Source organism: Podarcis cretensis, assembly GCF_951804945.1.
Source record: "Podarcis cretensis genome assembly, chromosome: 4".
Lineage (NCBI taxonomy): Eukaryota > Metazoa > Chordata > Lepidosauria > Squamata > Lacertidae > Podarcis > Podarcis cretensis.
This window is the reverse complement of record NC_137173.1, coordinates 69,993,611-70,017,968: the sequence shown is the minus strand read 5'-3', so window position 1 is coordinate 70,017,968 and position 24,358 is coordinate 69,993,611. Positions and strand designations below refer to the sequence as shown.

At 41.7% G+C, this 24,358-nt stretch overlaps 1 protein-coding gene and 1 long non-coding RNA gene across 4 annotated transcripts in view; one reads left to right on the top strand and one right to left on the bottom strand.

Moving 5' to 3' along the window:
- Positions 1-24,358, top strand: part of SHROOM2 (shroom family member 2) — a 104,053-nt gene that overhangs the window by 20,862 nt on the left and 58,833 nt on the right. The gene's annotated exons all lie outside the window — the stretch shown is intronic.
- On the bottom strand, positions 6,884-12,866 carry LOC307214471. The gene is made up of 2 exons (XR_013838128.1): positions 12,724-12,866; positions 6,884-7,239 (listed from the first exon to the last, which is right to left on the bottom strand). It is a non-coding gene; the product is annotated as an uncharacterized lncRNA (long non-coding RNA).

The following is a 24,358-nucleotide window of genomic DNA, read 5'->3' as shown; positions in this document are numbered from 1 at the left end:
GCTGTGGGTTCCCAAGCTATGACCCATGAAGTCATAGCTGTCAACTTACAGATTTGAAAATAAGGGACCAGCAGCCTCGAAAATAAGGGATCAGCAGCCAAAATAAGGGATTTAGCTTAGCCTAACAAGAAATCCGCCACTGATGGAGCCATGCTGCTTTGGCTGCCACTGACTGTGTTTTGCAGAGGGTTGGACTAAATGATCCTAAGGGTCGCCACCCGTCTCCTCACTGCACGCCCCTGAGGGGGAAAAGGGAGAGACTGAGATGCGGCAGCTTGTGCGCGCGCGCTCTCGAGCGGTGGAGGACCCCAAGCTGCTGTTTCCCTCCAGAACCGGGCAAACATGAAACCCGGGAAATTTAAGGGACATCATCAGTAAGGGACAGCATAAGGGAGTTTCCCGCCAAATAAGGGACGGTCGACAGCTATACATGAAGTCCACCAGTGGCCCATATAAGCTTCATTCATGTAGTCTGTGGAATCATTGTTGAAGATGGGAAACTCCTCACCCATTGCATTAAATATTCCTATTTGTTTTTGATTGCGTTTTTAATGCTTCTTTCCCACCCCTCTCTTAGATATTGTATTTTATTGTATTACAGTTAGAATTCACGGAAGCCAAATTGTAGCATAATAAAAATACAGTACAAAGGAAATAAAAGAAGCAATAAAAGATTCAGTTGAGAATTGTACAGCGTCTATAAGTGCATGTAGCTCAGTAGGTATAGCTCAGGAAGTAAAGCATGAGACTCTTAATCTCAGGGTCGTGGTTTAAAAACCCCATGTTTGGCAAAAGACTCCTGCATTTCAGGGGGCTGGACTAGATGACCCCTTAGGGTACCTGCCAACGCTACAGTTCTATGGTTTTAGTTGCTAAAACAGGCAGCAAAAAAAAAAAATCGTGAAGTAGTACAGCAAGATAACCAAGCAATGGTCAAGTGGACAAAAAGTTTGGGAATCACTGTAACAAGTTTTTTTTAAAAAAATGTTCTGATATCATTTGAACTGCAGTTGTTCTTCTACGATATATGGAAAACGGAAACGTTTTAAATTAGCGTCCATAGCAATAATGCATGCCGGTTCTTCATTGATTATCCAGTAGAACTAACTACTCAATATATGTGAGGGAAGAATTTAGTAAGAAGCCAAGTTCTGAGGCTCAAGGATGGTTTTTCACAGAGAAGAAAAGAATAATTGTCACAAATTGCCTTTTCCACCTTCACCTTCTAAAATCTGTTTGCTTTCTTAAGATATTTGGGGTTGGGTTTGAAGATTGACCTGTACAATCACCTCCATAATAGGCAGATGCTATAAAAAGAGCATTTTCTGTGAATTTGAATTACTAATGCTCTGAGAGCACGGAAGAGGAATGCAAACGGGCCCTGTTGCCATGGTGGTGTTACGGGGAAAGAGTTTGTCTTTTCTCCTGGCTATTCTGTGGCACGTGTGCTGTTTTTAATACTGCAGCTCTCGGTCAGGATTGGACAGTATCCTTTCCACCGCGACCCCCATTCATGCACCAGAGTAGCAGAAGGTCAAGAATCCGGTTGTTAAAGGAAACTGTTTTGTTTTGCAGGACTGCATTAAGATTAATGGAGTTTAAGGTAACCGGGGTAATGTTGCTGAGGTTGTTAAATGTACATGTGTGCATACACACACACGTACACCTTACAGAAAATGAACTCTGTTTTTTAGGCACAGGAATCTACTGTTAGTGTATACACACACACACACACACACACACACACACACACACCAAATGATGGTTACGAAAGATGCCAGTCCCCGTGCAAATCTTACACTCGTACAGCACAAAATGAGAACCTAAATAAAGTTTAGAATCGTATCTTGTAAAACATTAAGAACTCAGTTATGATTGTCGTTTGCGCTTATGGTTGAGAGCTTTTTTGGGGTGTGGTGGGGAGGTTTGTTCTAGAGTGTGCATGGAAGCACAGAAGCTGTCAACTAACACAATATAATTGAAAGCACCGGGCTTAATGCTAGACAGTTCAGAATGTAATGGGGAGAAATGTTCTCGGCTTGAACAGAGAAAATAAGACAGTATCTAAAGCCAAAATATTTTCTTACTGCCCAGACGATGACTCCCCAGATGATTGTGCCTTTGATATGTGAGTTACATGTTTCAGAAACTCAGTAAATCTGGTTGGTGTATAAATGTTGCTCCCTGCACTGAGTTGCATGATAGATGGGCTGCTGCTGCTGCATTATTTCTCAAATGGCTATAGCTCCACCAAGCCATGGAATACTTTGGCCCATGCTCAACCATGTTGAACAATTGATTTTATATCATGCTGTATTCAGAGTACAGCGGTACCTTGGGTTAAGTACTTAATTCGTTCCGGAGGTCTGTTCTTAACCTGAAACTGTTCTTAACCTGAAGCACTATTTCTGGGTTAGCGGAGTCTGTAACCTGAAGCATATGTAACCTGAAGCGTATGTAACCTGAGGTACCACTGTACTGAGTATAGTTCCATGTTTTCACACTTTAAAGTCCTGCTGACAGTTCTGCCTGTATTTTAGCATGACACAATCTCGTTGCAGGTTGTAGATAGAGCTAACAGGTTATGGTCTTGTTGGCTTCAATTTTCCTAACTCTCACCCCCAGAGCTCAAGTGTTTTTGAGGGCGGGGATGGAAAGGTGACTCAGTAGAAGCTTGTAACACTTCTTCCTCCCACACATATACCACAACCCCATGCCATGCAAACAGTCTCATGAGTTTCCATTGTTAATTCTGAAATTTTCTGCTGTGGCCTACCCCAGCCCTCTTCACTATTTTTCTTTAATATGAACCAGCCTGAAAAAGGTCCTACAAAGGCTGCTGGCTGCTTTGTAGCTTCTTGATTTGTCCTAATAAAGAGATTGTGTCCCATCAATGTGTTGATTTTTAAAAATTATCCTACAGACCCATGTGGCTGGAAACTTCATAAATACAGTGATACCTCTGGTTACGTACTTAATTTGTTCCAGAGGTCCATTCTTAACCTGAAACTGTTCTTAACCCGAGGTACCACTTTAGCTAATGGGGCCTCCCGCTTCCGCTGCACCACCGCCGTGCGATTTCTGTTCTCATCCTGAAGCAAAGTTCTTAACCCTAGGAACTATTTCAGGGTTAGCGGAGTCTGTAACCTGAAGCATCTGTAACCCAAGGTACCACTGTAGATCAATTCACTTTAAAGCTTTATTTTTCCGGTTTATTTAATTTGCAAAATAATGGGGGGAGGGGTTTCTTCCCTAAATCAATTTCTTAAACAAGTTCATGTTTGATAGACAAAATAGGTAGTTGATTTAACTGTTCTTGGTGTGTGTGTGTGTGTGTGTGTGTGTGTGTGTGTGTGTAAGAGAAGGAGAGAAGTAACACTTAATCCCATAGGCTTTTAAATGGGCAGTGTTCTGTTCACCTTTTTTAGAATATGCTGTTGCAGGAAGCAAATATTTTGTTCTTGTTTTCAAGCCCTTTTCTCTTTACTTGACACGTCTGGACAAACTTGAACAGTGAGCGACAGAAGTCGATCATGGAGATCACACTTGCACAGAGACTACGTGTGGCAAAAATGTAACATATAAGCAGAAACCACATGGTTTCTAAGCCTAAATTTCCTTTTTTTTAAACGTCATGTTTCAAGCTTTCACCTTTCTCACATAGGTGTGGAAAGCATGGAGGCGGAACAGCCTTGTCTGCAAATATGGTCACTCATAACACAGAGCCCTATGCGTTTCCCCAAACCAGCCAACTGTCCATTGGTATTTATTTTCTAAACCATAGAACCTCTGTTCTTTAGAAAATCACATGGTTTAGGCTTTTAAAAGCTGGACGGAAGCCACTCCTGGCAATGATACTGAGATAATTTAACAAACTGTAAATAAATTACTCTTGTTTGTTTAGAGAGATTTGGTCTTTCTCATTCCAGAGTAAAAAAGAAAAAAGAAAGACAGTAAAATGGACTCTCCTCAAACAAGGTATATTTTCAGCATTTGGTTTCTTCTCCCACAATGCGGGATGAATTCTGTCTTTGTGCCCTGCCTTAAGGAAGCTGCTATTTCCCCTTCTACAAAAGACAACGATAGAGAATGTGGTGGTGTTGGGAGCAAGGGATTTGGAGGCAAAGACCAACATTCAGGGTCTCCATTTCCCCCCTTCCCTGAAGCTATGGCTACTGCTCCAAAGTTAAATCAGACCTTTGAGTTCATACAGGAATGTTTGCCTTGCATTCCACACGCTGAGCCATTTTTATCGTGGGGGCTCAGGAATGTGTTTCCTTTTACTTTTTTAGTGTCTTGGTGGTGGGAAAAGGGGTATAATTCTGGGGTTTTTATAAGCAACAGTGCCAGGAATTGTTGCATGATCTTGAAACAGAACATCTTGTGACACAATTCAGTCTATCGGGCAAGCATCCTCTGCCATATGGCTTTGTTTAATTAAAATATACATAGCTGTTGTTGTTGTTTCTGTTTGTTTTAGTAATCTAGCTTGAAGTTTCATTGTTTTTTCAAAAAGTAGACTTCCATTATTGGCTTCCTCAATCTTTATGTGACCTATTAATTCAAGACGTAGTTACCTAACAAGCATCTTGTGGAAAGAAATGTTCAAGTCAAGCTTATTTAGTTTATCTGAAAGAATGACAAGGAATGCTTTTTTGTTGTGTTGGACAATCTATCTCCAGCTATCCTGGTGGGATTTATGTTCAGGATGACTTGTGTATGTATCTCTTTGTAACAAGAATGTTTCTCAAACTTTAAAAATGTGGCGCTAGTGAGGAGGCTTAAATTTACTCTATTTTAAAATCCTGCCCCTCAAACCAGCAGGTAAATTTGTGGAGATTCTTGTGTGCAGTGACATGCATCTTGCCAGAGAGACATTAAAGATTTATTTTATGAGACATGTTATACCCTTCCACTTTCCTACCTGGTAACAGGATCCACCTGGCTGCAATACATGGAAGAATATAGCTCAGTAGTAACAGAGCATTTCCTAAGCACAGTCATCAATATGTCCAGTTAAAGCAGGCCTTGGAACCTCTCTCTGCTGCAAATCAGAGCTGGATGCATTGAGGCACTGGGTGTCTGCACTGACTGTATTAAGGTAGCACCACATATAAAACTTACTTACCAGCCCGTTATTATGGGATTTTGAAACATTACCTTTCCTCCTGTCTCTAGCTATAAAAGTTACAGTGTTTATGCAATACTTGTGTTGGTATATTTTGAAAAAATAAATAAATGTTAGTTTAATTTAACGCTTTGATATTGTTACTCTCCGTTTGCTTGTGGGCCAACAAGAAGCTGTGTGAACTGATAAGGGCCTCATGCTATTTGCTCAACAAATCAAGTAATTCTATCCTGCTTCTCGTTCACACATTATATACATCAGGAGATTCAGCTTTGTCACCAAGTGTGCATTGAAGAGTGTGGCCAATTCCAACTCTCCAAAAACATGTGTATCATATAGGTGCCTGTTTGTTGCATTCACACTTTTACACTGTCTTCAGCCAACCAATATTGCGGTAGGAAGAATTCCTTCTGTCCAGCTAGATGATGTAATTGGGAAGGGACAGCTTTGTGTTTTGTTAGTTGTACTAAGGCATGAGAACAAGTTAGACCTGTTTCAGCTTTCTTAGTACTACTAATATAATGTGGGAAGAGGTCCTTAGGATAGTAAGTAAATAAATACTTCTAGAAATAAATAAATGTATAGGTAATACTACATTTTCTATGATCTTCTAGCCAGGCTTTTGGTGCTACTAAGTCTACTTCAGAAAGTATGCACAGATGGATATTAGTAAAACTTAACACATTACCTTCTGTTGTGCATAAAATTCTGGTTTAAATATAGCTATCCCTTAAATATAGAAGGATAGGCATTCTCATTTGGGAGAAGCTCATGGCCAGGAGGAATATGAACATTGGTTGCACATTGAACAGTAATTTGCCTTCCTACCTCATACACACCTAATGCATAAACCACCAGCAACTTGAAAATTCATCTGCAGGATCTACTAGCTTATAATTTACTACTTAAGAATCACTAGTGTCTCAGGAGTATGAGACACAGGACTGAAAAGAGGGATTTCATGGGAAATCATTTCAAATCATTTCATTGCTCAATGGTATTGCAGCACTACAGATCCTTCAGTGGGGGTTGTGTGATGATGGACTTACATTTTTATGTGCATAGGAAGAAAAGATTCCTAGGCCAAGCAGATGTTTGCCTTGTTGTGATTGATAGTTCAATACTACCTGCTGCTATACTTCTGAAGTTACTAAAAATGCTAGTGGGCTTTATTTGTTTATAGGAGAATGCCCACTAATGCTGAGGTTCCATTTCTGGCCACTGTGCACGTTAGCAGGATGCATGGAAGTCCATTCTTGTCTGTTCTGCCTTGCCCCATTCCGCCCCCCTTTAGAGCTGAAAATGGTGCGCCTGTCACACACATGCTTTGCTTACAAAGGCATGGTTACGTATTATTCTTTATTTGCAGTACTTTATTTGCAGTTGGTCCTGGGGTAGGAGATATTCACTGAATTGTAGTGCTATTACAGTCATACTTCAGGTTACAGCCGCTTCAGGTTGTGTTTTTTCAGGTTACGTACCTGCCAAAACCCAGAAGTACTGGAAAGGTTACTTCTGGGTTTCAGCAGTTGTGCATGTGCAGAAGCGCTAAATCACGCTTTGCGCATGTGCAGAAGCGCCAAATCGCAACCCGCGTTTGTGCAGATGCGCTGCTGCGGTTTGCAAACACTGTGGGTTGCGAACATGCATCCCACAGGGATCACGTTCGCAACCCGAGCATCCACTGTATTTATTTGGATAGTTGTGAGGGATGATACACTCTTGGTTCTCACAGAACTGCTTTCAAAGTTAGGATAAGAGGCTCACTTTGCTAATTTATTGACATAAGTGGCTGATTCCTTGAAATGAACAATGGTGCTGAGCAAATAAATTTACCACTTAGAATTTAGCTTGAACATTGGCTCAGACATGCGTTTCTGATAAATGTTCTGTCCAGGAGAGAAATCTGAGAATACTGGCAACACTGCATGTTTTTCTAAGTGGGAAGGACATCCCTAAGGTACAGATGCAGCTGGCTTAAGAAAAAAGGAAAAGAACCAGAGGAAGTTGGTTGCGCCTTTTAAAATGGATATTGATGTTTCAGCAAATACATTCCTGTTTCATGCAGTACTTTGGGTACTGCATGGTTTTGAGTGGGAAGAAGCATAATTCTATGAGAGAGAAGAGAGGAGCTTATTTAGTAACTAAGAGTCCTAGTAAAGGACTATCTAATTCAGCACCCTGTATCAATCACATGGCAAGTACACAAATGTGAAGATAATAGCCCTTGCCCACTGTTGTTTCCCAGTGACTAGTATTTAGGGGCATACTTGTTACTAGCATATCATTTGTGAATTTGTCTGATTTCCTTTTAAAGCCCTCTGGGTTGGTATTTTCGCCACCTCTTGTTGCAGTGAGTTCCATAGTTGAAGCATGTGCTTCCTTTTGTCTGTCTTGCGTCTCACACAATTAAGCATCATTGGATGACCCTGGGTTCTTCGGTTATGAGAGAAGGAGAAACACTCCCCACACCTTGGAGAAACCTTTGTCCTGTCCCGTCTTGCCATTTTTGGGTAAGCTAAAAAGCAAACCTTCCCTCATAGAGGAATTGCACCCTCATCTTTTTGATTGCACTTTCCTGAGCATTTTCCAGCTCTGTGGCATTCTTTTTTTTTGTTTTTGTTTTTTTGTTTTTTGTAAATGTATTTCACCTTAATCCATCTCTTGTTTCATTATACAAAACGGGCAACAGCAGAAAACAACATACCATCTTAAATTAAGACAAATGAGGGACATGAGACTCTGCTTGAGTTAATTGTGAACTTTTATAACTGAGACAATATTGTTAAAATGCAAAGTTTAACTTTACTGCTTTGTGTTTGTGTGCATACACACATATACACATGGAGGAATGTATTCTGAAGGTAGGTGACTGTGACTTTGCCTTCCCTAACTCCTCTGTAATCTAATTCTCTGCACTCCTTTGGTGCTTTTGATCTGAAACGAAGGCCATGAATTATGTTTAAAATACCCCTCATGGAGCATGAAATCCAGTAACTTATTGCTCAGGGTTGGCATGTGTTCAAATAACTCTGCTTGGGGCCAGTAATACACAATAACCTTGAGTTTAAGGTGAACTCCTAAATAAATTACAGCACAGCCAGTCAAGGAAATAAAAAACAGTCCCCATTTCTCCACAGCCTAGCATATTTTGTAACTATAAACACCTGTAAATGCTTATGTATTTTTCAGAGATCTGTAAAATACTCACATTTTGTGACCTGTGTGTGTGTGTGTTTAAAGCATAGCTTGAAAATAGTAGGTTTTGTTGTTTTCTTTAAATAGTCTCCCTGGTTTGTGTTTGGCACTGAAGACTGTGGGAGGCAAGACTCATGACAGTTCAAGCAGATTTCATCCAGGCTGCTTCTTGCATTCTGCAAGTTTATCATGGTAGGTTCATTTTTAGACGAGTTTTAATAATGCACCTTTCATGTGCCTCTGTGAGAAGTTGCTCTTTTAAGTGCGGCAGCGTCTATGCTTTGAAAGGCCTCGCCTAATAGCATCAGGCAGGAACCCTCTGTGTTTAGATGCCTGTATCCTTGCTTACAGGATTGTTGTGAAGCTAAAAATCTCTGCTGGCTCCTTAGAGCAGAGCTTTCCAAACTGTGTGTCACAACACGTTATTGTATTGGCTGCAATGTATAGGTGTGTCACGTGAACTCTCCCCACGCTCCTCCCAGAGCTGGAAATGCATTGGTGTAACCTCCAGTTTGCTAGTACAGTGGTACCTCGGGTTACATACGCTTCAGGTTACATACGCTTCAGGTTACAGACTCCGCTAACCCAGAAATAGTACTTCAGGTTAAGAACTTTGCTTCAGGATAAGAACAGAAATTGTGCTACAGCGGCGCGGTGGCAGCAGGAGGCCCCATTAGCTAAAGTGGTGCTTCAGGTTAAGAACAGTTTCAGGTTAAGAACAGATCTCCGGAACAAATTAAGTACTTAACCCGAGGTACCACTGTAAAACTGAATTGATGTGTTGCGAAATGATGCATGTCTAAAAAGTGTGTTACCAACATGAAAAGTTTGGAAAGCTCTGCCTTAGAGGAATGGTGGGTTTAAAATAATGTGTGGAGGATATATCTTTATCTTCTTTTTAAGGCATGATAGAAATGCAGTCATATTCTTTAGTCATTCTGAGCCAGCGACTTAGTTGGATGCCATCCTACATTTTCCTTGCATCTTTTGGTTAGAAGACTTTTAGAAAGCACTGAAGTGCATTGTGTATGGTGCCTTGGCCTGGTTTGCACAACACAGTAAGCCGAACAGTGGCTTATCAGGACCATGCAAATGTTGTGGGCTCACAGAGAAGCGCTTGCAACCACTTTGGTCCTCTCTGGTGAGCTAAGTCAGGGTTTGGCTTAACATGTAACCCAAACTCAGGACTCAAGGTCAAGCTTAGTCCTCACTAATCACAAACTGTAGCCCAAAACAGGCCAGGAGTCCTGCATTGAATAACACACTAAGCCCAACTTTGGTTTAGCCCAGTGTGGAGCTAGGACAAAAAGAACCACAAATTCCTGTCCTGAACCCTGCATGTTTATGTGGCCGCAGTAAGCCATAGTTTGGTTTACCGTGTCTTGTGCACCAGGCCAACTTCTGCAAACTTGAGTTCAGCCATTTGTTAACCAGCGTTGTTAAACGTAGCAAGAAAACTTCATGGGACTGACAGTCCGCATCACAGTTTGAGATCCCACCAATGTAATAATGATTGTTAGGGACTTTCCCAGTTGTACTCCTCTGTCTTGCTAGTCCAGACTTTACTCAGCCACCTTCAATTGAGCTGTTGTTCTGTGTGAAAGGTCATTTCTGTCGAGTGAGCTAGTTTAATGTGGCCGCTCCTAGATTCTGACAAGTTGTTTTTATAAGGAGATGCCTTAAGTGTAATTAACATTCAGCTGTTCTTAATGAAAAAAATCTACTCTTGTTTTTACTTTTTGAGAAAATTGCTTGTTTTCAAGCCAATACAGAAGAATGACTGCTTTAGGCATATAGAGAGAGAGAGAGAGGGAGAGAGAGTGTGTATTTATATATTTATTCCTGGTGGTATACCCCATTGAAGCAAATGGGGCTTACTTCTGAGTAGTCCACATAAGACTGCACTGTTAGTGCATTTAACACTGTGTTTTTTAAAGTGATCCGTGCCAAACCAAATATTTGCATTACATTAGCCTTTAGGATAAAATCCTCCACTGTAGCACTTTTGTGTTAGCTTGTTAGTCCCTTTCTTTTGTAGAAATCTGAGTAATAATATTTTCCTGCTCCAAGCACTTCTTTAGATTAATGCGATGCATATTTCCCTCCATGTTTAGACTACTACAGGAATAATGTTCTAAAGTATCACCAAACAGACAAGGTTCGTATTTGTAAAGCACATAAATTGTTTATGTGTTGGCTGCTAGGGCTTTTACTATGCAAGTTGTACTGCATTTGGTGAGGAAAAAATCCTTCTAAATTCAATGCTTCATCTGCCATGTAGCTAGAAAAAAGATCCCTGTATATGTGCAGAGCTCTGTGCCAGTGGATGCTGTGGGAAAAACAGCCTTCATAACACAAGGCTTACAGAAACAGAAGGCTGGTCTTTAACATACAAACATCCAGTTTAAGCAAAATCGCAAACCATGGCTTGCTATTAAAGGTACTGTATAAGCCTATGCAAGGGACGTGAGTGGCGCTGTGGGTTAAACCACAAAGCCTAGGACTTGGTGATCAGAAGGTCGGTGGTTCGAATCCCCGCCACAGGGTGAGCTCCTGTTGCTCGGTCCCTGCTCCTGCCAACCTAGCAGTTCAAAAGCACATCAAAGTGCAAGTAGATAAATAGGTACCACTCCAGCGGGAAGGTAAACGGCGTTTCCGTGCACTGCTCTGGTTCGCCAGAAGCGGCTTAGTCATGCTGGCTCCCTCAGCCAATAAAGCGAGATGAGCACCGCAACCCCAGAGTCAGCCACGACTGGACCTAATGGTCAGGGGTCCCTTTACCTTTATAAGCCTATGCAGGCCCTTGGGCTTGTATGTTCCCCCTAACCCATCTCCTCTTTATGAATGAGAAGAGCACACCAAAAGCTTCCTATTTTGCTTTTGAACCAGCCACAGTTTCCCATTGTTCATGGAACTGTGGCTTGCTCTAAACATGCATTTTTACAACAACAACAATCTTTATTACAGTCCAGAGACCCAGCAAATGGTTACAAAGCAATACACAATTCATACAGCCCACCTCCAGGTCAAACAAGCATTTTGTTCAGAATATAGGGATCACTGGTTCTTGCAACCACCGATAAATCTGTATATCAAATTGTGGATGAGAGGTCCAGAAGGTGGCAGGACAAGAATAGCCCTTTTCTGCAGTGGCTCCTGCATGTGGAATACCCTCCCTAAGGAAGTTCAGCTGGCGCCTTCATTATACACCTTTGGGGACCAGGCAATACCGCTCCTCTTCAACCAGGCCTTTGGCTGATTGACAGCCAATACCCTTTAAAAAATGTGTTGTGGAAGTGGGGATTATTGGATTGTCTTTGTTTTTGTTTTTATTATGTATTCTGTGTTTTTTTCTATTATGAACCGCCCTGAGACCTACAGATATAGGGTGGTACAAATTTAATAAGCAAACAAATAAAATAAAATAAAAATACTCCCATTACAAAAGGCAGCTTTTTCTGGTGTCAGTAACAAGTGTTTAAGAGGTACACTCAGGGAGTCCCATCTACGGAATGTTAAATGCATAGTCAGTGCCAGTAATTTTGAACCTTTCCAGACCTAGGCCCAACCTTAAACCCAAACATGCACTTCTGGGCTCATTACATTTTCTTTTTCTACCTATAGTGGTAGTACTGCTGCTGTGACACACTTTGAATTAGGCCACTGTTCAGTAGTGCATGTCCACACATGTGTTGAAGACCAGTGTTCATCCTCATCAACTTTCTGAATATAATATAGTGTCAGGTATGAAATACTTTGTCAATGAAATATGTTGCATAGCCAGAACTGGAGAGCCAAGGGTCCCCATCCATATTTGAAATATACTAGCAGGAGCACATTCTTTTTAGGAAACGGGATTGTGTCATACTGAAAGTCTGTGTGCATATTTTAACTGGACGTGTTGATGAAATGTTAGTTTTTTCAGCAAACATGGTAGAGTGGTTGTCTTCTGTTCTTCCAAGTGAAAATGCCTTATAAATTTGCAAGGAAACCAAATTAATGTGCTCTTAACCTTGTATATAATTGAGGAGCTTCATCCATTAGTTTCTAATCTAGTTAATTGTCCTGAAGAAGAAAAAGAAAGTGTCCTGTTTCTGCATGGAGTAGAATAAAGGGCTTCGGTGTAACACTACACCACTATAGAGGATTCATGTTACCAATTAATAACTCAGCAATAGAAAGAAGCTTTGGCTTCTTTCATAGAAACGGGTGCAACTGAATGTCTGGGTCATATGTTTCTGAGAAATTTGCAAAAAAAAAATGGCTCTCTAATTCCTGTTCCCCAAGACGAGTTTTTAAATCTGAACTTTTGTTTACCACCATGTTTATATTTAAAGGTAGCTTTCTTCCCCCATGGCTATTCAGCATCCTTTCCTCCTGCAAACAATTTATTATACCTTTAGTTCGTGCTTTGCATGATATCAAAAGGGCTGTGCATGAAGAACTCCTGATCACCCTTTCAAAAGCAGTCCTCTGCATTGCCAAGAAACAAACTTAAGAGAATGGTTGCCTGTTCTTGAAATAAAACAGCAGCAGCACTGTATATGTTCGGTTGGCCAATATCAGTTCATATGTGTAAATTCTAAGAGTGTTCAGTTCGTTCTACTGCATTGCTGTAGCAACTATATAACAATAAATGGAGCAGCTACATATAAATTTCTGCAACCTTTTTCTTTGGGTAGAGGTCAAGTGTTGAGCAGCCACCGTTAGCTTGTGGTTGTACGTACACACATACAACAAATTAGTAGGGATGAAACAAACAGGAGTTGGAAGGGACCCTGAGGATCATCTGTTCCAACCCCCTGCAATGCTGGAATGTGCTGCTGTCCCTTACAGGGATCGAACCTGCAACCTTGGCGTTACCAACACCATGCTCTAACGGTTAAAGCAGGGGCAGGCAACCTAAGGCCCAGGGGCCGGATGCGGCCCAGTCGCCTTCTAAATCCAGCCCGTAGACAATCTGGGAATCAGCGTGTTTTTACATGAGTAGAATGTGTGCTTTTATTTAAAATGCATCTCTGGGTTATTTGTGGGGAATAGGAATTCGTTCATTTTTTTCTTCAAAATATAGTCCAGCCCACCACATGGTCTGAGGGACGGTGGACCGGCCCATGGCTGAAAAAGATTGCTGACCCCTGGGTTAAAGTCTAGCCAACTGAGCTATACCTATCTCTGGCTTTTCATACTGCTTTAAAACTTGTTTTTAGCTGCTTTTATGGCATGTGTATCATTTTTGAGATGAATGTAAAAAGTTATTCATAAATTATAATAATCTGAAATGTCTAAAAGTCAGTGTTGGGAGGCGTGGTAGAGTCTCTAGAATGTTTTCATACTACGAACAACATATTATAACTTAGGGCGTGAATTGCAAACAGCTGCTTCTGTCTGCCAGACAAGCTCCAGCAAGCCCCAAGTACTGAGAAACACCATGTAGTGCAAAGGGCTGTCACTGTTCGCTTCCGGACTGGAACAGAAGCAGAGAGCTACAGCTCTTAAGATGTGAGGAACTGTGACTTCCCCCATCAGTTAAGGATTGTTGCTTGACCTGGGTCCTCTGCAGGCAGCGTGGAACTGGGCAGAGAAATTTTGGTTTGTGGCTCTGGCTTCTCATTAAAAAAATATGAATGGGACACTACTGAGGTGGGGTTTTGTGGGGGGAGTAGATTCACACACACAAATGCACCATTTAATTCTAGCACTTTTTAAAAAAGGTCAGCTGAACAAAATCTTCCTCAGTTGTCAAAAATTACCACCACGGGTAGAATCCAAAGGTTTTCCTTTTTCTGACAAAAGGCCAGGCACCTTTTTGAATCCAAAGTCTGAAGTCTTATAACACGTGAAAAATTCAGAAGCAAACTTACTAATATAAGGTTTTCAATTCAGCATTTACCGGTAAATCTTTGGTGGGAGGGGACAAATATTTGATCAAGCATGCTTTCCACGTTCCTTTATATGAAAAGTTACTGTAATCATTTTCACAGAGTCAGTTGCAGGTTATCTTTCTAAAATGTAGTGACTAGCTTAAAAAAAAAGATGGTTATCCACCATATATTTATTGTTTCATATCTGAACTTCAGGAGTAAATGACTAAGCATTGCATAGACCTGAAATCTTGATGCCTGTGAGGTCTGTGTAGTTTCATATAGCCTCTGGTACCAATTCGTACTCTGCCGCTAATTAAAAAAGCATTATTTCCCTAATGTTTGATCCCTAAAGTACATGCCATTCTTACACTTAACCTTTTATTTTAGAATGTGAAAAAGTAAAAACCACCTTTCCTCTTCGAAAAAGCCCTTCCCCTTCTCGGTAGTGGCGCCCACCCTGTGGAAGACCCTCCCATCAGATGTTAATGAAATAAACAACTATCTGACTTTTAGAAAACATCTGAAGGCAGCCCTGTTTAGGGAAGTTTTTAATGTTTGGTATTTTATTGTCTTTTTAATATTTTATTGGAAGCCACCCAGAGTGACTGGGAAAACTCAGCCAGATGGGCGGGGTATAAATAATAAATTCTTATTCTTATTCTTATTTATTTCTGCTTTTCTCTGTTTTGAGTCTGCCTCCCAGTAGCATGAGGTGGTTGCGTTCTCGATTCATGCAAAGATGCAACAGGCAGCCTTCTCTTATGGTTTGACACTTTGGTCTCTCAGAACCCAATTAATTATTTAACTTTAATTTTATTTCTCGTTACACATAGTGTGGGAATACAGAACCGCAGGATTAATATTTGATCATAGCTTGATAATGTAGTGAAAGCGTTCTGTCTTCCTGGATAAGCCTAGATTACAGAGGCAACAGGTTTTATCTACCTTGAAAACCTTGCCTTGAATTATTCACACTGTTCACTCTTTGTTAGAGGTGTTCCTGGAACAAATCTTACAGGTGGGTTGCTCCAAGTGATCCTAAACAGATTATGTAAAATAAAAATAAAAGAAGATTATTCTTGAAGACCATCTGCCCCCCCCCAATTTTATCTACTGCTGCATTTATTTCTTTTAAAAATTGTCTGCTTTTCATCCGAAGAAGGCAGCTCATGACAAAGCAGCAAAAATTAAAAAAGATCCCTGCAGTTGCCTCTATCAGATGTGAAAAAAGGTAGTGATTTCGTGGCAATTATACTTTCCAAGTGTTGTAGATGCAGCAGTATGCGCTATTTGTGATGGCTTGATGAGGCAGGGGGGATGAAGTAGGAGTATAGCTCTTCTAAACAGTGTCTAATAAGATAATAGTGTTTAAATCCCGTTAAAAACTGGTGGGGGAATCATTGCAAAATATTAGCACCTCCCTAATCCTTTCAAGTGAAATGATATACAGTGGTGCCTTGCAAGACGAAATTAATCCGTTCCGTGAGGCTCTTCGTATAGCGGTTTTTTCGTCTTGTGAAGCAAGCCCATTGACAGCTTAGCGGATTAGCGGCTTTTAGTGGATCAGTTGATAAGCGGCTTAGGGCTTAGGAAAAGGGGAAAAGGGGAAAAACCCCGCAGAAACTCGCAAGACATTTTCGTCTTGCGAAGCAAGCCCATAGGGAAATTCGTTTTACGAAGCGCCTCCAAAATGGAAAACCCTTTTGTCTAGCGGGTTTTCCATCTTGCGAGGCGTTCGTCTTGCGGGGCACCACTGTACTTCCTTGCGTAATGTACAAAATACTGATCCACTGCCATCTCCTACTCACTGCAATGCAAGAGGCCACCATTCTTTGTCTTTTCTTTCTTTCTTGAATTTTTGTAAACTGCTATGAAATCATTTGAGAAAACCCAGCATATAAAGCCTCCAAGTAAATACATGAATAGCTTGTTGTTTGTCAGTAGTGGTTCCATATGTCATGGACTACAATCCCTCTCGCCCTTCAATGGAAAGTTCTGAAGACTCCTAGGATGAAGAAGGTGGCGTTCCTGAATCCCCATCTAAGGCAGACAGAAAAATGACTGCCCCACTGAAGATTTTCATGTAGGAGCCCAAGGATCCCCATCCCCTTCTTGTAAGGAGATAACTCTGCCCTCATCTGAAGACTTTTTAAACCTTGCCAGGACTACCTGCAGCCCAGGATGACCCTCCACCATCATACCACATGCAAGGGTTGCAGAAGGCCTCCTATCCCTGCAGAAATTAGCACAGACCACATGGGCCAGACTTCACACCCCTCTACCTTCAGAGTTTAACACTGTTAGTTTACTCCAGACAAATGCTGTAGGAAACTATTTTTCCTGCTTTCAGTGAGTGTGGCCCAGTCTTGAATGCACCCCACATGATCTGTCATTGGTTCTGAACATTTGCTGCCTCACCTGCACCTTGTCACACCTGGCCAAAACACTCCTGCTGGCTTCAGACTGGAAGGAAGAAGATGTAAACTTTTGCAATGTTTTTGCTCCATGCTTCCTAAACTTAAGTGACCCTTGACCATGCTTATGTGGCAATCTTCCATCTCTTTTCTTCAGATCTACTTAGGTCTGGCTTCAAATAATAAGTGAGTGCTTCCAGATTTCTGCCTGCCTCTTTCTTTTCTTTCTTTCTTATATTCCCGCTTCCTTCTTTTATTCTCTTTGAATGTTTCAGTACTTCCTTTACCACACAGAGCAAGCCTCCAGAGTTTTAGTCTCAAAAATTTCATGACCAACATGAAATGTCAATGACTTGTCCTTGAGCGAGTCCTTGCCAAATTCACTCATCTGTGGTAAATCAGAAGTGTTTGGTTCGTTGATTCTTCGGCGGTCACCATCCAGATTGGGGTATTTGTTATCCCTACTCTTTTCATCCCTGTCCCCCCAGTTATACCACACTAATTTCAATAGAACTTACTTTGAGGAAAGTGAATCAAGGATTTTTGGTAGCAACATCTTTTACATTTACTAACTTCATTTTTTTCATTCGTCACATCTTCCCTCAAGATGGTGCTTTAATTGTGAGGAAATCGCATTTTCTGAGTACTCACAAAATATTATTTGGACCCATTTCAGTCTGGCGTTTGATTCTATTTTAGTACTGAGAGAGCTCTGGTTAGTGAGCTCTCTTGAGAGAGGAACAGGAGGCATGTGATGACCCTGTTGATCCACCAGCCTTTGGTGCCACCAGCCATGGTAACCTCCTGGAGCAGGTTGAGAGTTGTAGGCACCATGATGTGGTGTTTTCAGTCAAACCTGCAGGGCTGTTATTAGACAGCAGCACTGGGGGACTCCTCCCTGGTCCCATGAGAGTTGTGCTGTGGATTCATGTTGTTTAGCATCTATATGAAGCTGTTGTGAGCAGTCTTCAGGATTTGAGGTTTTGTGCCACCATCATGGGGATTGCATTCATCTATACATGTGATAGCTAAACTTGGTCCTCCAGCTGTTTTGGGACTACAGTTCCCATCATCCCCGACCACTGGTCCTGTTAGCTAGAGATGATGGGTGTTGTAGTCCCAAAACAGTTGGAGGGCCAAGTTTGGCCATCACTGATCCATACCATCTGAACTAGATGAAACTGTGATTATTCCTGAGCCTGAAGGTGGTAATGGGGTCAGATGAGGGCTAGTAAAATGATGCTGAATCACGGCTAGACAGAGACACAATCACTCACCCCTTGAAAGACCAGGTTTGTAGCCTGGGGGGGGGGAGTACTCCTGGATCTGGCATTGTCACTTGAGCCCTTGGTGGTGTCAGTTGCAAGGGGTTCCTATTTCCAGGCTGTAGCTGATTGAGAGCGACAGCCGTTCCTGTACTGAGATAGCCTTGCCATCGTGCTACATGCTCTAGCAAACTTCACACCTGGATTAGTGTAATGTGTTCTTTATGGGGCCACCCTTGAAGATGGTCCAGAAACTTCAGGTACCACATAAGGCAGCTGCTAGAATGCTGATAGCGACATCTGTATGGAGTCATGTCTTCCACATGACAGGTTCCCTATGTGTTACTTGGTCCAATATAAGGTGTTAATTGGCATTGACATATTTTGTAAACCGCTTTGAGGCTTGTTGTTTTTTACAATCAAGAGGTGCACAGATTTTATGAAATCAGTAATAATAAAGAAAGAAATATGGGTTTAAGACCAAGTATATAATGAAGCTCCTCTCCCCATATCAGCCAGCCCAGGCCTTGAGATTGGAATGGAAGGAAGGCCCTTTTCATTATACTGACAGTGGGGATCGCTTGCTGTGGGTGACACAGGATAGCCTTTCTTTGTAGTTTCCCCCCACTATATAATAGAATTTGCTCCCCATGAGGTGTGGGTGGCCACAACAGACTTGGACTTCTGATGCCAGGTTAAGACACAACTGTTTCTCCAGACCTTTAATAGACCTTTATCTGATTGTCCATGGCAGGGGTCAGCAGACTTTTTCAGCAGGGGGCCGGTCCACTGTGCCTCAGACCTTGTGGTGGGCCAGACTGTATTTTGAAAAAAATAATAATGAACGAATTCCTATTCCGCACAAATAACCCAGAGCTGCATTTTAAATAAAAGCACACATTCTACTCGTGTAAAAACACCAGGCAGGCCCCACAAATAACCCAGAGTTCATTTTAAATAAAAGGACACATTATACTTCTGTAAAAACATGCTGATTCCCGGACCGTCTACGGGCCAGATTTAGAAGGCAATGGGGCCGGATCCGGTCCCTAGGCCTTAGTTTGCCTACCCATGACCCATGGTTTGGGGGCTTTTATGAACGGCTGAACATTATTGTTCTACAGTTTGTGAGGGGTTTTAGATACGTTGATTGGTTTGTGTTTATAATTTTAGCTGTCTTTTGTTGCTAGTTTCTTTAATGTTTGTAAACTCCCCTGGGATCTATGTTGATGAAGGGCAATTTTATAGTTGTATAAATATGGTGTACCTTGTAGAAATGTGATATCTTCCCCAGACATTAACACTTACTGCTATTGCTGTTGTGGTTTCTGTGTGGAAATGTGGTTGCACAATTCAGGACACTTAAAAGAGCCTGTAATGCATAATAAAAAGTGGCATGGCCAGTACCAATTGGGATTAAGTTCCTGCCGAGAAGTATTGCGCATTTGATGAAGTCCAGTGATGTATGCTACAGTGCTTCAGTTAATTGGGAGGCTGCTGCAACATGTTTGGTGTTGGAGTTACACAACAGAAAATATTTCTATAAATTCTTCATTTCTATAAAGTCAAATATACAAATCCTCCTTTTGTTTCTCTAATCCCTTTATTTTGCTGCATTAAGTATGAGGCTGTTGTGATTCGTTGTTGTTGTTTGTGGCACTGCAGCAGTCCTTTCTGAACCTATAGAATGGGGAGACCTCAATGGGTTACCAAGGGCCAGTCAATCACTCTCAGTAATTTAAAGGTAAAGGTAAAGGTACCCCTGCCCGTACGGGCCAGTCTTGACAGACTCTAGGGTTGTGTGCTCATCTCACTCTAGAGGCCGGGAGCCAGCGCTGTCCGCAGACACTTCCGGGTCATGTGGCCAGTGTGACGAAGCTGCTCCGGCGAACTGGCACCAGAGCAGCACACAGAAACGCCGTTTACCTTCCCGCTATAAAGCGGTACCTACCGTATTTTTCGCTCTATAACACGCACCAGACCATAACACGCACGTAGTTTTTAGAGGAGGAAAACAAGAAAAAAAAATATTCTAAACAAAACAGTGGATGTATGATTTTTGTGGTTCATGCTGTGGCCACAGACGTGATCTGACAGTGAGTTTGGAGTAGTCCAATGCAAAAATCCTGAGGATCCATGTGGATCCATGCTTTGTAACCACGTTTTTGCACCACTGCGACCCCAGGCAACAGTGGGTACGTGATTTTTTGGGTGCAAGATGTAGCCATGGACATGCTATGTGATCTGATGGTGAATTCGGGGTGACCCAGTGCAAAAATCCTGAGGATCCATGTGGATCTGTGCTTTGTAACCACGTTTTAAGTGGGGAGGGAAGGAAAAGCACTCAAGGGACAAGGAGCACGCATGGGGTGTGTGGAGAAGGATGCTGCTAATAATGCTATTTAGCGAGCTGAGTGGGGAGGAGAGAGGGACAGAGAGCCTGCTTGCTTTAAAGGAGCCAACCGGACAGGAGCCTCTCCTCTCCCGCTTTGCTCCTTTAAAGCAAGCAGGCTCTCTGTCCCTCTTTCCTCCCCACTCAGCGGCTCTTCTCCCGCTTTGCTGTTTCAAAGCAAGCCACTGAGGAGGGAAGGAAGGGGAACCATGGATCCTCTGCTCACAACTGCAGCAGATCCCCCCCCCCCGCCACCCGTAGGCATTCCCTCCATAACACACACAGACATTTCCCCTTACTTTCTAGGAGGAAAGAAGTGAGTGTTATGGTGCAAAAAATACGGTACTTATCTACTTGCACTTAAGGGTGCTTTCGAACTGCTAGGTGGGCAGGAGCTGGGACTGAACAGCGGGAGCTCACCCCACCGCGAGGTTTTACCCACAGCGCCACCCGCGTCCCATCTCAGTAATTTACCTTACAGGATTGATGGGAGGTTTAAAGTGTGTGGAGTGCCCTTTGTGCTTTCTTGATGTCCTTAAAGGAAAGGGAGGGATAAAAATGTAATAATAGTATTACGTACAATAAATGAAAACCAAATGAAGCAAGAACGTTTGCATCCTTCCAGTGTAGATGCCGAGAGTTGTAGTGCAATAAACAATTCAGCTTGGTCATTGGTTTTGTTTTATTGTACATAATCCACCTTTGTTGGCGAGGAAGGTCAGTCACTGAGATCAGAGGGCCCTGTAGCTTCTTATGTAGAAGACTGGCAACCTTTCCTTTATCATATTGTTCTGTTCCTTTTTTGCTTTTTCTTCAAGTGACCATAGAAATACAGCTAAACTAAGCAAACCAGAATCCTTTCACCTATTTGCAATACATTTTTCAAAATCACTGGTACAGTAAACAAATATTTATCGTTTACTGTAAAGGAAATGGTTTCCCCAAAGTAGATCGGAAGGAACACAAATCTCTGTGGGTGAAACGCTGTGGATAAAATCATGCTTGAACACACCACAGATGTTAACCACAATAATAAACCATTTTTGCCCCACTCTCTTAGAGGCTGGGAGGGAGAAAGAGATGGGAACTAAATTAAATATGAGCTTTATAAATGGTTTTCAGAAGGTACGGATTTTCTCAACCTGGGTGGCAAACTTGATATTTAAACAAATATTTTAATGTTTGTTGGAAGGGCGGTTCATGAGCATTCTTATAACATGGGAGTGTCAGAAAAATGAGACGGTTCGGATTCACAAGAGGCAGGCGTGACTTCTCAAAAGGAGTAACTTCTAAAGAGGGTTCAATCAAGCCGTAAGCTGTGTTCAGAAAATCTCTTACAGTAAAGGTTGCAAAGGGTAATACTCCAGATGTGGAAATACAGCTTTTAAAGTAACTTCCTGTGTATTCAGCTTGTTTTCCAACTTGGGGCTGCAGTAGCCAGATTCAGATATGAAGCATAATTCATGAAATAAACCAACTAACAAATGAAAAGGATTATACCCTCGATATTAGAGCATTCCAAGAAATAGCAATGGTTAATATTATTTTTGATCAGTATAAGTACGTCATGGAAATTTGGAAGTTACATTTCAGAACTGGAGCCTCTTCATAACTTTTCTTGCTACTTTTGCTTGCCTTACAACCACAAAGTTTGATATGTATTCTCTCAAATGTTTTGATGATAGATTCTGAAATTCTCTTGGTTTTGGTTTTAACCAGGGAAGTCAGTTTTTATCAAAATCATAAATTGTGTTAGTATCTAGTAAGTTGTAATAGAAAGGATGGCAAGACTCAGGTGCAAAACCACATGCCCAGGAATGCTGTAGTCAGGGCCTCAGGTGGTGGAATCCTGCAAGGGCAGGCACTCATGCCACTACCAAGGTTGCACCGTGGCTGTGGCTTCTTCTAGCAAGATTTTGCAGGAAGAAGCCACTGCTGTGCAATTCCTGGTTAAGTGAGGCTTCTGGGCAGTGTTAGAAACTCAGATCAATAAGCTAGGTGCCAAATGGCTCCCTAAACCAGGGTTATAGTTGCCAAAACGGAATGCTTAGTTGCCTTTTTTGTGCCAGACCACTTGAAAACCATATTTTTCAACACAACTTTTTGATTCCTGAAATTAATTCTGATTGTTCAAATAAAATACAATGGAATTCTACAGGATGTGTTGCTAGTGTGTGAAAACAGTCAAGATCCAAGGATCCCAAGGCATGCTACCTCCAGATGGTGGGGACATCAGGCCCCATCTCAGCGCCTGGGCATCTTCACTTGGTTGCAAGTGGCTGATAGCCAGGTGCAAAATGCACCTAGCACCTGGCGAATTTCAAGCTGCTTCTGGGGGGGGAAGGGGGCAGCATGGATTTGTACCTTCCCATCTTGTCTCAGGCAGTGAACAGACTCAGCCATGCCTGGCTGTAAATGTTCCACCTTCTTTTTTTAAAAAAGAGCTCTGTTCTCAAGGTTGTTTTGTAATGTATTACCGTAATTAGAAACTTTGAGGAATTGTTGAATTATATATGTAAAACAGAAAAAAAATTAGGACACACACACACACACACACACACACACCTGCCATATCTGAGCTGTAGCTCCAGAACCATATGTGATCCTCACATATTCAGGTGTGAATATGAGTAGTTAATAAGAAGAGAATTGAAATATTAAATTCCTTCGTTGACCTTGTGCGCTAGAGATGTGCTAGAGATGTTGTTCTTCCGACTGGCCATTAAGACCCAGATCTCTTTGTCTTATTTGCATGCTGTGTGTAAATAGAGTGAATGTTATTTGTGTGGCATGTCAGCTTGTTGCTCAAAGGGGAGCCGGGATCCAAACTTTGCACAGGATATGCCTTAGAGTTCTTTGGGAAAAGGAGATAGGGATCTCAATGGAATTTTAATAGTAGGGGACAAGGAGACATACTAGTTATGTCTGAATAAAAATTAGTTTTCTCTTAACAGAAAAGCTAAATTCATAGGCAGACAGGTATGTCAACATTGTGGAAAAATAAAAAATAGGATCATTACCGTTCATGCTAGTGGTACCATCATCATGAGAAGGACAGCCATCATGATGGATCCCTGGGCTGCCTTGGGATGAAGGGTGGGAGATTAATTAATTTCCTGTATTTAATTGTTTTCTGAATTGACCAGTAATATGTAAATCCTCTTCAATATAAGCAAGGTTTCAAAATGACAAGGCTGCCCTAATTCCACATTGTGCCATTTCGTTTAAGAAGTGCATTAAATGTAAGTTAAACATGCATTAAAGGGAAGTAAGCCATCCATGCAGGCAACACCTAAGCGCACAATTCCAGATTCTAACAACCTTTCTTTCTTTTTTTTAACATGAAAAACAAAAGTTCAGGCCAGATGTCCCCAATCTATTTTTGGCTGGTGGGAGATTTTTTTCATTTTTTTTTCATGAGGTCATGGCTGATAACAAAGAACGGCTGATAACTGAAACTATTTTTTCCTGTGTTGGGAGATTATTAAGAAGAAACAACAAAAAAAGGCAAAATCTCCAAGGACAAGAACGTGATACAAAGTCATCATTCCACGTGAAACCAGATAGCATGGGACGCTGTGCTTCCGCACCCAGCCTCTCGCTTGTTTATACAGGTGTCTGTGGAGGAATGTGGGCACTTCAGCTGAACCAATGAAAGCTGATAAGCTAATGGCCCTCTCTCTCCCTTTCTTGAGACTGAAGCATCTCTATCAACCTTCATCTATTTCAATCTGCAGCTATCGTCCTCGCCCCCCCCCCCAACCCCATGTGTGTTATCAACCCTGGAAAATAAGGTTTGTAACTATACTTGGAATGCCCTGCATTACCACTTCTGGATTAAAACTCTTCTCCCTTTTATGGGAGCTGCTTTATTCTCATTGACACTGCTTCGCACCCCCCCAAAAAGCGGAGAGGAATCGGCAATAATACATCACACAACTGTTTATATTTAACTGACCTTATTTCATGAAAGACACCTTCCAGGTACATTATCAGATGTTTTTAATGAATAACTAAATTGTTTTAGCAACTGAGCCTTATTTAAACCAAAGGCTTTCAAAATACGTCTTTTTTTAAAAAACTAGGTAGTTGGAGGC